Below are 12,676 nucleotides of genomic sequence, written 5' to 3'. Positions count from 1 at the left end.
AAAACAAAACAAAACAGCGAGGATTGGAGAGACGGCTGTAGTGGCTAGGAGCATGTGCAGCTCTTCTAGAGGACCCGAGTTCAACTCCTAGCATCCATATCAGATGGCTCATAACAGCATGTAACTCAGCTCAAGAGAATGTGAAGACTTCTGGCTCTGCAGACACCCGCACTCAGGTGTCCATACCCACACAGACACATAATATAAATCTTCTTTTAAAAATGACGTAGGGGGTAAGGAGTGGCTCAGAAGTTAGCACTGGCTGCTCTTGTAGAGGACCTAAATTTATTCCCATCACCCATGTGGTGGCTCACAACAGTCTAGCTCCAGTTCTACGCCCTTTTCTGACCTCAAGAGGCAGTAGGCATGGGAATGGTGCACATACATGCATGTAGGCAAAACACTCATATGCACAAAAAAATTAAAAACTACATTTACCTTTTGCAATTTATTTAATATATAAAAACAATAAACAATGTAGAAAACTTAAAATGACAGAAAATCAAGGGGAAAATTCACAATTGCTCTATCCCACCACCCACAAATCACCCTTGTCAACATTTGGAGTCTTTCAGTCTTCTTTTTGTAGACCTATGTATTACAAGCATGCACTCATATTTTAAAAACAAATTGTTTAACAAACAAAATTAAGGTGACAAAACTCATTTTTTATAATCTTTTTAATATTCAAGAGCATTTTTCTCCATGACTCTGGACAGCCATGCAGTCCTCCACCATCAGGATGAGCATAATTCACTTAAGCAATGCCCTACTGCAAACTTTATTACACGAGAAAAGGGATGGATTTCCAAACAAGCAGTTTCTTTCCATTGTTCTCTGTTGTAACCCTGAGATGAACATTTTTTAACCAAATCCTGATTTTAAGATACATTTCTATAACACAAAATTACAAGGCCAGGACATCTCTTACAATGCTTGACCCTGCTGCCTGCAATTATGGGAGTGTTCTTTTGCCACATCATGATCACGGAAAACGATTTTGGTGATGTCTGCCTTCTTCCAATTACTAACGAATACGTTTTTTTTTTCCTCCTTTTTTTTGAGACAAAAGTCTCATGTAGCCCAGGATGGCTCAGAACATACTGTGTAGCAGAGGATGACCTCGAATGTAGGTTCCTCCAGCTACCACCTCCAGGGATTATAGGCCTGTGCCACCACACCCAGTTTTAGCTAGAACCAGGGCTTTGGGGATATGAAGCGTTCTACCAACTGAGCTACAACCCCAGTCACAGTGTTAGACATTTGAATCTCTCTTTGAATTTGCTCTGTATTTCCTTTCAGAGGTGGCCATGCTCCTTGAGGGTGCTTATATAGAAACTGCAGGGTAGAGAAGAGATGGGACCATGCTTCATCATGGCTCTTCATCTCCAAGGGAGGTAGGTCTGGAGAGGAGATGGCTGGAAGCTTGTCTTTCACTGAGGCTGGCTGCTCTCTTTCCTGGTGTTCTCCAGACTTCTATGTGCCCCTCTGACCAATGTCTGGGATAGGCCCTTGCGGCTCCAGGCCAGGTCCTTCACTGGTCTTCTGCCTGCCTCTGTGTTTCCAGGCTGCCCTTCCTCGCCTCTGAGGCTCCATGTTGGATGAAGATGGCAGAGCCATGAACCCAGTGCTGGAGGGACACACTGTGGCCAGTGAAGCGAGGAGGGGAAGAAAGCAATGTCGAGGGACAGAGCAATCTTTGTCGCAATGTGTGAGTAGACTCGGACTCCCAACCCCCTCTGCTGCAGTCCCTCACACATGACACCCCTCATCTCAAGCTGCTGTAGGACGGGGTTGTGTGGTCTATTCTCCCCTCTGACTTTCAGTTTCTCATAAGTGGAGAATAGGCTAGGACTCCTCCGCCCTTTCCCTGCAAAGCAGAACAAACAGCTTCCTATAGCAGCCCCTGAACCCATCTTCTGTTAGGGAGACTGGGCCAAAGCTGAACCACTATCAGAGCCCAAGCCCAAGCTCAAGAATGAATCAGGAGCTAGAGGCAGCAGAAGGGACTCAAGTCATACAACCCATCTCCCCTGCTGGCTGGAGGAGACAATTTGTTGCCTGCACAGCACTGAGCTGAGTCCCACTATCCTGGAAAGCAAAGGCAGAAAATAAATGGCAGTGGTTGCTAGGACCCAATCAGGAGCTCGAGTCTTACTTGGGGGGGAGGGGAAACCTTGGGTCACCCATGCATAATGAGAAGTCAGCATAGGACTAGCCTCCCACCAGCTCTTAATCTTTCCCTCCACTCCAACCCCCAGAGCTGGGTGTGTAGTCAGGGGGTGGGGGAGGGACAACAATTTGTATGAAGAGCTGTTTTGTTTCCACCCACAGGAAGAGAAGAGGCCAGGCTCTGAGTCAGCCCAAGTGGACTTCTGATGCCCTCCTGCCTACACATCTATGGGATTCCCCATTTCAAAGGTGGAGAAATAGACAGGTTTAAGGATCCCATAGAGGTAAGTACCCCTAAATCCAAAATCTGGACCAATCTAAAAACAAATACAGAGAAAGGAAAAACGCACGGATGACTACTTAGATCAGAATTTGGTGTCACCTTTCCCATGAGTACTTTTACTTTTGGACCTCACGTGAAAGGAAAGTTGGGGGGGGGTAAGAAAGACAGCCCTATTAGGAAGTCTTGATAAACAGGTAGACAGACTTTCCTTCCATCTCTTCCCATTGCCACACAGAGATCAACTAACCTTGAGGAGGTGGAGTTACCTATTCCCCAGTTTAGTCAGGGCCTTTAACCTGAATCTTTTGCTGGGCCGGTGTGGGTAAGGGCTCCCCAGAGCAGAGTTTCCCTTCCTTAAAGTCATCCATCACCCCTGCTGTCCAGCCATTCCCAACCCCCCAGTTCTGTCACCTTCCCGATGATAGGCAAAGAAGTTGCTCCTCTTCCTCCTCGAAGCCAGGGGCAGAGGGCAACAGTTCTTCAACTGGCAGCTTTAGCTGGGTCAGGACATAAAGCTCGCCACTGAAGAACTACTGCGGCTCAGCCAGGTGAGGGCGTGGGAGGCTCAGGTTCCTAAACGGAAGGGAGGAGAAACAGGAAAGCTCGGAATCGGGCTGGGCGGCAGGGACAGTGACCCACTAGCTCTAGCTGACTTTCAATACCTTTGGCTCTTGAATGAGAAGCAAGAGACTTCTAAATGCACTTTTCTTGCCCTGCTTTACAGACCAAGAGGCACTAGTGACCCTGGACAACTGGTTGAGAATTCCAGCATCTTCAGCATTCAAAGGGCAGGGTCTAGAACCCAGGTCCCAGGTGAAAAATTGTACTTCATTTTGTGAGGTCTGTAATCAACTCAACTGACTTGTTCTTAGTGAATTCTGCTGGAAGGAGGGTTTGTGGAGGATTAGAATGGGGAGGAGGGCTAGAGTTTGGAAAGTCAGCAGGGGCTCTGAGGAGTATGAGGGAGAGGACAGCTGACCAGAGGCAGGAGAGGAGGGATGTAGGGCAGGGTGGCTGGGCAGCTTCCTCAGGACTCTGAGATGCCAGGCATTCCGCTTGCACATTCCGGGTACATCTGGTATGAATTCCAAGCTGTCTGCCGGCCCCTCCACGTCTGAACTTTGTTCCAAGTTCCAAGCCCCGCCCCCACAGTTTCAACGCATGAATCAGCAGGAAAAGTCGGGCCCTGCAGCATGGCCCAGGGAGGGGGCTGGGGGCGTGGCAGGCTCGAGGGCTCTGAGCTGGAGAGGGTGGTTCTGCACAGTCAGTCCAAGGGCATGGCCACTGCCAGACTGAGGGGCCAAGGAGATTTTGTCTTGGGATTTCTATATTCAGGGGTGGAATGATTACGGTGGGGTTGGCAATTTTCACATTCCAGAAGTCTCTTGGGAAGCATAAACTTTGCGGTATCTTTCTTCTCTTAGGTGATCAGTCTCTGTCCACTCCTCTCTGCCCAAGTTGACTCTGTTCAGCTACAGGGTTCACTGGCTGCTGAGAGTTTGTGCCAAGCAGGTGCCCTTGGCTGCCTGGCGGGGTGGGCCCAGGGCACTGACCCTCTGACCAGCTGCTCCATCAACCCTCTGGCACCATGACAGCTCCTAGCCTACTGACAGCCAGGATGACAGGCCAAATGAGTTGGAGGCTGAAACTAGGGCCAGAGGGAGGTGGGGACGTTAGCCTAGCCGGGAGGCCCGTGGGGAGGGGCCAAGAGTTGGCCAGGAGGTGGGGAGAGAGGGAGCCCAGCGATGACTAACCCAGGCGCCCCACCCAGCCAGCCGGCTTCCCAGGCGGTCATGGCCAAGCCGGGGCTAGGGGCCTCACCACCGGACATACTGGGGGGAGGTGCAAAGGTGACCTTCTCTCTGTCCAAGACGGCCAGTTAGGATGGGGGAGGGTGCGGGTAGAGTTTCCAGGCCCTCCTCCTGTCCGCCCCCCAACCTCCGCCCAACCGCGGTGAAACCCTAACCTTTGGGTTGCATAAGGCCTCCGCACCGCCGCCCCCTACTCCTTTCCCCTCCCCCCTTACATAACATCCCCGGGAGGAAACGAGAGGAGGGGCCGGCCCGCCCAGCGACCCCTTCCCTGCCAGGGACTTGAACTAGCCCTGACCCAGTCAGCTCCAGTAGAGGCAGTGCACCTTCACACAACTCGCTCTCCCAGATTCTCCCCAGGCTAAATGGTCAGTTCCCGGAATCTCAAACCAGAGGGCATCAGGGTTAGACGCCCCCAGCCCTCGGCCTCTCATCTTCTTCCCCAATTACCTCTCTAGACCTTCTGCCACGATTCCTGTCTCTTTAAACCCTCTCTTTAAACATCCAGACACACTACTCAGGCCAGTCCAGGACTCTCTCCCGGGAGCGTCTCCGTGCCCGCCGCCCCCTCTCCCCTCCCCCAGAAGGGCAGGGTGTGGTCGCTAGGACCCTACTTTCCCCCATCTTCCTGTTACGACGATTCCCTCAGGAATGACCGGCTCCCCAGATCACACCCACCTGATGCTGGGTGTGGGGGTTGCTGAGGAGAGGGGAGCAAAATCACTGCGTCCTCTCCGCACGGCCGACCGCTCTGTCTCTACCCAGCGCCCAGCACACACCGGCTCCAGTCTCCGATCAGCTGGCGGCGTCGTGACGCACGAGCTGCGAATGCACCGCCCAGGGCCAATCACCGCCCATTGCTGGGCAACGTGACCACACCCACTCGGGGGGCTCCAGCACCTCTGCTTACTCCCGCCCCTCCCGGCGTCTGGGCTCTGATTGGCAAGGAGGCCACCCCCTTGCCCGGAGGAACTGCTCTAAGCCACGCCCAACAACTCATCGGTTGGCCAATAGCTGAAAAGGTGTGGCTAGTCCTCGGCCTAGGCAACTTGCTTAGACCAGTTCTACGTCAAGCAACAGTTTAAAGAGCAGAAGGAAGTGAAGGCGTGTGTTTTAGCAGTGCATCCTGGTTAATGAAGTTCTTACGATGACACTCGGCTTCCCAGAATGCAGCGCGCTCTGTGAGTTGGCATTTTTAAACTGATCTCTGAATCCGTCGCGGGGAAGTCCTTAAAGGGCTACAGCCCCTCCTTCTTGGAACTTTTAGACAACCTCGGAACTGATTCACCAGCCTCCACAGAAGGCCTAAGTTAAGGGAAGGTGGAGTTCGCGAAGCAACAGATTGGGCAGAACTGAAGATGGAAGTCAGCCACTGATGCAGCAGAACTCCCGAGGGCTTCGGGGTACAAGGACGACTGTCACCCGCATAACCCCAGCCTTCACTGGAGAGCTAGTCTACCTTTAATGGGTCTAGTGACAGGACTCTTTTCCAATTAATGTCCTAGTCGCCTAAGAGCCCACGACTTCTCAAGGGGCAGCTTCCTAAGAAAGGGTTCGTAGCATAGCCCTCACTTTTTAGAGAAGGCTTCTGTTTAGAAATCAAGGGAAGATCTGTGGCCAATACCAGCCAGAAACCCCATCCTCCGATTAACACCCATTCAGTCCCGCCCTCCCAAAGCGCTTCACTGACTCAGGCCTACTCAGGGAAGTGATTTCAAAGGAGAAGACCAATGAAGAGGCTGCTCCTTCCCCAGGGGCCAATCAGAGTATGAAGAGCGGGGGATGGGCAAAAACTGAAATGAACCCAATGACTTGGCAAAAGCTGCCGAATTGCTTATTTAAAGGGACAAGCCAGGGACCACCTCATCGCTCCCTTCTCATCCCCAAAGAGGAACTTGTGGCCTGGAGTTCATGACTTTTGCACGATCTCTAAATTCAGGGCGCGGAGAAATGAGAGGGGAGCCCGAGGTGGCTCCTATGTTAAGTATGGACTCCACTAGGTGACTGCTAAGGTTCCTTCAAACTCCCAAGTGCCGCGTTCAGGACGTTGTGCCTTTAAGGAGACTTCCTGCCTTCCGCCCCAGTAACAGCTGATGATTGTTCGACCCCAGGGGACGAGTCAGCTTTAACCACATCCTCCTTGTCTGTCTTCTCCATCTCCTTTTCTCCGACATCCCCCCCCCCCCATGGGTGGTAAGGGAAGGAAATGGAACCCCAAGCATGGAGGGGGGTTATGCTCTTCCACGATCTTTTCTCTTCTCCATCACTCCAGGATTACCACCCACCCCCAACATCGTTTCTCAGAGTTCTGAGGAGATTGGAACCAGGATATGTTTGGTGGGGAGGCCACTCCTGGAGAGCCTGCTATGATGGCCCCCTGAGTGTGGGTGCCCAATAGGCTCCTGGGGATGGTACAGGAAAGCAGCCCAAGCCTAGAGAAAAGGAAAGGTTGTGGAAAGCCAGCGTGGTGGGTGAGAGCCCTGTTTCCTGTGCTAGCTGCCCCTTACTCGCTGTTTCGGTTACCTGACCCTTCCTAGGACAGGTAGCTGATGGGGTCCTCCTGCATTTGCCTACTTACTCCATTTCTGACTTCTTAGGGGCCACCCCCTTCCGCAGCAAATGTACCAATATTTTGTTAGCTCAGGTACTGCAGGAACACACTGGTCTAGAAGCCAGAGTCGTCTTCTGGGAATTCCTACAGGAAGACCCAGGTAAATACGTTGCTCCAGCTCTGTGCTGGGAGTCAGGGTCACTCCAGGACAAACTCAGTGGGAAGTCCCAGGACTGACTTGGCAGGGTTGGGGGAAACTGAGCAGGGCTCTGGCCAAGCTTGGAAGAAAGGGGAGTTTCAACAGGCTGCTCTATGCTCCATTATCCCTAGCATAGGAGTCCCATTCCCTCCTCACTTGAGACCCTTGTGGTGGCCCTTCTGCATTTCATTCCACTCTCTAACCTCCTCCCGCCCACCTCAAGACCAAGAGCACAAGTTTCAGGCTGAAATTTCTCAACCTTAGCACTGTCGATATGTTGAGCCAGATAATTTCTTATGTACGTGGCTGTCCTGTGCACAGTCGGAAGGTCAGCACTACCCTGGCTTCCACCCTAGATGCCAGCAGCACATGATCCCAATTATAACTACCAGAAGTGTCCCCAGCTTTCCTCTGAGCAGTCCAAATAGACCCTAGTTGAGAAGCTCTGAACTAGGCAAACATTCATATTCCAGTGCTGACTGGCAGTGAGCTGAGGAAGAATATTTTCTTCATCTGCGAAACAGTGTAAATAATAAAGTATGGTTTCTTGTAGGGACTTAAGAAGAAGTTGTTTGAAGCCACCTAGCACAGTAGAAATCCACCAGACCCACAGCTGACACACTCACTGTCAGCGTATTTCTTGCTGACCTCACTTGGCATGGGCTGGTGGCCCACAGGCAGCTGCCGTTTCCTTCAGTGACTAGCCAGAATGTGTACTTCTGGGAACACGGTATTAAAGTAGGCAAAGGGGAGTGGCTAGTTCTCAGTCCAGATTCCCCAAAGCCCAAGGGTGCTTGAACGGGAATTCAGGAGATAACAGGTGAGGGAGAGGGAAATTGGGAGAAGAGTTACAGAACCTTATTTTATTACTTTCTTTTGTTGTTGTTGTTTTTTTTCGTTTTTTTTTTTTTTTTTTTCTCGAGACAGGGTTTCTCTGTGGCTTTGGAGGCTGTCCTGGAACTCGCTTGGTAGTCCAGGCTGGTCTCGAACTCACAGAGATCCGCCTGCCTCTGCCTCCCGAGTGCTGGGATTAAAGGCATGCGCCACCAACGCCAGGCTCTTTTGTTGTTTTTCAAGACAGGGTTTCTCTGTGTAGCTTTTGTAGACCAGACTGACCTCAAACTCACAGAGATCCACCTGCCTCTGCCTCCCGAGTGCTGGGACTAAAGGTATGTGCCACCACACAGCTAATTATTATCAGTGATGGTCGTGGTGGGATCTTATTCATATGAAGCACACCATTCATCACAGTTATACCCCTGACCCCAAAGCCTTACTTTCCAAAATGTGCCTTGAATATCTGTGAATCAGAGCTACCCAGGTTGCTCAACAACAGCTCAGCTCCAGGGGCTCATTCCAAACCAAGTCAGAAGTACACCGTGAAGTTAGTTCAGGGGTTGAGCACTCGCTCAGCTAGCATGAAAAAAGCCTTGGGTTCACCTCCGCAAGATAACAAAGCCAAGTTTTCTAAAGTTCAGATAAGGAAGGTGCAGTGTCTTAGAAATCTCAGTGAGCCAGGTCCCAGCCTTGAAAGGACATAGAACAAGAGGTAAATTTAAATACATTCAAGATTACTATTGTAGTATACAGCCAACACCACTAGAGGGCAGGGCATACAGACTTGGAGAAAAGTTTTTGTTCAGTTTGGATAAACAGAGACCAGAGCAAGGACCTTTCAGATCCAGTTCTGTTGGTACCAAGGCACAACCTTCGGACCATCAAAATGAGCCCTCACAGAGGGTAGTAATGAGGGAACACTTGTTATCCCAGCACTTGAGAGGTGATGGCACACGAATTTAATCCCAGCACTCAGCAGAGACTGGCAGATCTCTGTGTTTGAGGCCAGCCTGGCCTGCAGAGAGAGTTCCAGGACAGCCAGAGATACATAGAGAAACCCTGTCTAGAACCATATCCCCCACCCCCCAAAAAACAGAGATGGAGAGATGGCTCAGTGGTTAGAAGCACTGACTGCTCTTTCGGAGGACCTAGGTTCAGTTCTGAGCACCCACATGGCAGCTCACAAAGGTCTGTAACTCCAGCTCCAGGAGATCCATCAGCCTCACAAAAACATAATACATACAGGAAAAACACCAGCTTACAGAGGAGGTTGGAGGATCTTGAATTCAAGACTCATCTTGGATACACATCAAGATTCCAATGTTAAAAAAAGGTTCTTGGGGCTGGAGAGATGGCTCAAAGGTTAAGAGCACTGGCTGCTCTTCCAGAGGTCCTGAGTTCAATTCCCAGCAACCACATGGTGGCTCACAACCATCTGTAATGAGATCTAGTGCCCTCTTCTGGCCTGCAGACATACATGCAGACAGAAAACTGTGTACATAATAAATAAATAAATAAATAAATATTTTTTTAAAAAAAAGGTTCTTAAGCCAGGCATTGGAGGCACACACCTTTAATCCCAGCACTCGGGAGGAGAGGCAGGAGGATCTCTGGGAGTTCAAGGCCAGCCTGGTCTACAGAGTGAGTTCCAGGACAGTCTCCAAAACAATACAGAGAAACCCTGTCTCAAAAAACCAAAAAAAGAAAAGAAAAGAAAAGAAAAGGTTCTTTCCTGGATTCCACACCTAAGGTGTGTGTGGGGGGGGAGGGGTAAGCAAAAAGCAAATGAACAAACAAAAATTTCTCTGTCTCATATCTAACATGAAGATAGAGAATTTTCTCAACTGAAAAATAATAATGTCCAATTAATTAATTAATTAATTAAAAGCGAATATAAGCTTGCTTTTGTGCATATTCTCTCTCTCTTTCTGAGACAAGACCTCATTCTGTCACCCTGGCTAGACTGGAACCTTCTACATAAACTAGGCTAGCGTGGAACTCACAAAGGTTCTCCTGCTTTTGCCTCTATAGTGTTGGCATTAAAGGCAAGCACCATGCCTGGCTCTCTCGCTCTTTTTCTTCCTTTTAAATGTTTTCTTCTGAGTGTGAACATTTTGATTGCATATGTGTATGTGCACTATGTGAGTGCCTGGGACCCATAGAGTCCAGAAGAAGGTGCCAGATCTCCTGAAAGTGGAGTTACAGATGACTGTGAGCCATGCAGTGTGGGTGCCAGGAACCAAGCCCAGGTCCTCTGTAAGAGTTACAAGTACCCACTAAGCCATCTCTCTAGCCCCTACATTAACTTTTTTTGTGTTTTTTACGAGACAGAGTTTCTCTGTATTGTTTTGGAGGCTGTCGGTCCAGCCCAGCCTTGAACTCACAGAGATCCGCCTGCCTCTGCCTCCTGAGTGCTGGGATTAAAGATGTGTGCCACCACTGCCCGGCTAACATTAACTTTTTTATTGAAGTAAAACAAAACTAATTCCCATCAATTTCACTTTATTTTTAGACTTTTTTTAAGATTTATTTTTATTTTATGAGTATGGGTGTTTTGCCTGCATGTGTATCTGTGCACCATGTGTGTGCAGTGTCCATGGAGGCCAGAAGAGGGCATCAGATGCTCTTGGAACTGAAACCATAGACAGTTGTTAGCCACCCTGTGGTGCTGAGATTTGAACTGTGGTCCTCTGAAGAGACCCTAGTGCTCCTAACCACTATGCCATCTGTCTAGCCCCTACACTTCACTTTACAGCTACATAAAGTTATGCTTGGAAGTGACTGAAGCAGATCCAAACAGTGAGTCAATGAGAGTCACAGAGCTTGTCCTGCTGCAATGATTTACCGGTCATGTGTCTAGTGTGGCTCTCCCTGAGTGTTATGGAGTTGCATCAGAGCCCTCAAGGGTGGGGAGAGGTTCAGGCAGGTAAGGTACACTCAGAGATGTTTGATGTTTGAAAATGTACCCATTAAGTCATACTAGTCTTCTCCAGTCATTTGTAGAACAAATACCAACTAATCTCTTGACAGTTCAACTCAGAGCCCTTTTAGAATGAGTCACTATCATTTGTTCATAGCCCAAGATCCTCACAAGTCAATCTGAGGTCACTGGGATGGGTGGCCAAGCAGGTTAATTAATATTCCTTTTCCTTAGTCTCATCTTATCATTGAGGACATTCCATCTGTATTAGTTACTTTTCTGTGGCTTAGATAAGGCACCGTGACCAACAGTTCGGAAAGAGAGTTTAGCTAGGTATGGTGATGCACACCTTTGATCCCAACACTCAGGAGGCGGAGGCAGACAGATCCCTGTGAGTTCGAGGCCAACCTGGTCTACATAGTGAGTTCCAGGACAGCCAGGGCTATGTAGAGAGACCTTGTCTTTAAAAAATAAGTAAATAAAAGGAAGAGAAGCACAGGCAGAGAGAACAAACTGGTAGGGAGGCAAAGCTTTAATGGTGTTTCTACTATAAGGGCACACCTCCCTAGCGCCCTTTCAGCCAGCCTCCCTTGCTTCTGCCTCCTGAATACGGGTTTAACAACAGCTTTGTAAAGCCCCAGTGGGAAGCTGAATGTGATGTCACACACTTGAAGTCTTAACCTCAAAAGATTCCCCAAACTTGAGTTGGTGAAATGGTCCATCAGGCACCAGAGTTTACTGCACAAGCCTGCTGGCCTGCGTTTGATCCCCTAACCCTGTGGTGTAAGGGAAGAACCACTGTCCAAAGCTGTCCTCTGACGACTACACGTGTGCACCCACACATGTGCACTCTTACACACAGTAAAAGCACAAGTAAGCAAGCAAACAAACCAGAGAGAGAGCATGAAATGAAATGAGATATACAAAGCTCTTGGCAGGTGGCTAACTCCTTGTAAACACTCCATAAATGGGGAAGTTACTACATATAAGGCCACGTGACCAAGCACATCTGGGGCCCCAGCAGCCCCTGAAGAAGAGACAGATGGAATCTGTCGTATCTAAACCACTGATGTCTTTTCTCTGGGCAGCCTTTCTCCTTTTCTTCCTTCACTCCCCCCTTTTTTGCAGTTAGGTCTTGTGTAGCCCTGGGTGGTCTGGAAGTCTTTACTTAACTACACTGACTTTGAACTTGAAATGATCCTCTGTCTGATATGTCTTCATTATGTTGAGACAGGGTTTCATTATGTAGCCTTTCCTGTCCTCTCACTCTGTAGAGCAAGTTGACCTGGACCTCAGAGATTTGCCTGTCTCTGCCTCTCAAATACTGGGACTAATGGTGTGTGCCACTACACCTGGATTTAATTTTTTTTATTTTTGTTTTCATTTTTTTTTGAGACAGAGTGTCTTTGTATAGCTTTGGAGCCTGTCCTGGAACTTGCTTTGTAGACTAGGCTAGCCTTGAACTCACAGAGATCCACCTGCCTTTGCCTCTCAGGTGCTGGGATTAAAGGAGTGCACCACCACCAACCAGCCTGGATTTTAATTTTTTAAAACCAATTTATTTATTATGTGTACATGAATGGGTGTGTGGGTGCTTGTGGAAGCCAGAAGAGGGTGTCAGATACCCTGGATCTTTTTTTTTTTTTTTTTTTTTTTTTTGGTTTTACGAGACAGTGTTTCTCTGTATTGTTTTGGAGGCTGTCGGTCCAGCCCGGCCTTGAACTCACAGAGATCCTCCTGCCTCTGCCTCCCGAGTGCTGGGATTAAAGGTGTGTGCCCGGTGTGATACCCTGGATTTTAAGTGTTCTTAATTGCTAAGCCATCTCTCTTCTTTTTCTTAAGTGCTTTTATTTTCATTTTTTAAATTTAATTTAATTTGGTTTTTTTGAGACAGGGTTTCTTT

The 12,676-nt window shown here is 49.0% G+C and overlaps 1 long non-coding RNA gene across 1 annotated transcript; it reads right to left on the bottom strand.

Annotated features, from left to right (window-relative positions):
• Nucleotides 1–433: 433 nt before the first annotated feature.
• Nucleotides 434–5,186, bottom strand: LOC121141407. Its single transcript, XR_005878307.1, has 2 exons — nucleotides 4,945–5,186; nucleotides 434–3,028 (listed from the first exon to the last, which is right to left on the bottom strand). It is a non-coding gene; the product is annotated as an uncharacterized LOC121141407 (long non-coding RNA).
• Nucleotides 5,187–12,676: the final 7,490 nt, after the last annotated feature.

The sequence above is a fragment of the Mesocricetus auratus genome, unplaced genomic scaffold (assembly GCF_017639785.1).
Source record: "Mesocricetus auratus isolate SY011 unplaced genomic scaffold, BCM_Maur_2.0 Super-Scaffold_100007, whole genome shotgun sequence".
NCBI lineage: Eukaryota > Metazoa > Chordata > Mammalia > Rodentia > Cricetidae > Mesocricetus > Mesocricetus auratus.
This window is presented reverse-complemented; position numbering and strand designations above follow the sequence as displayed.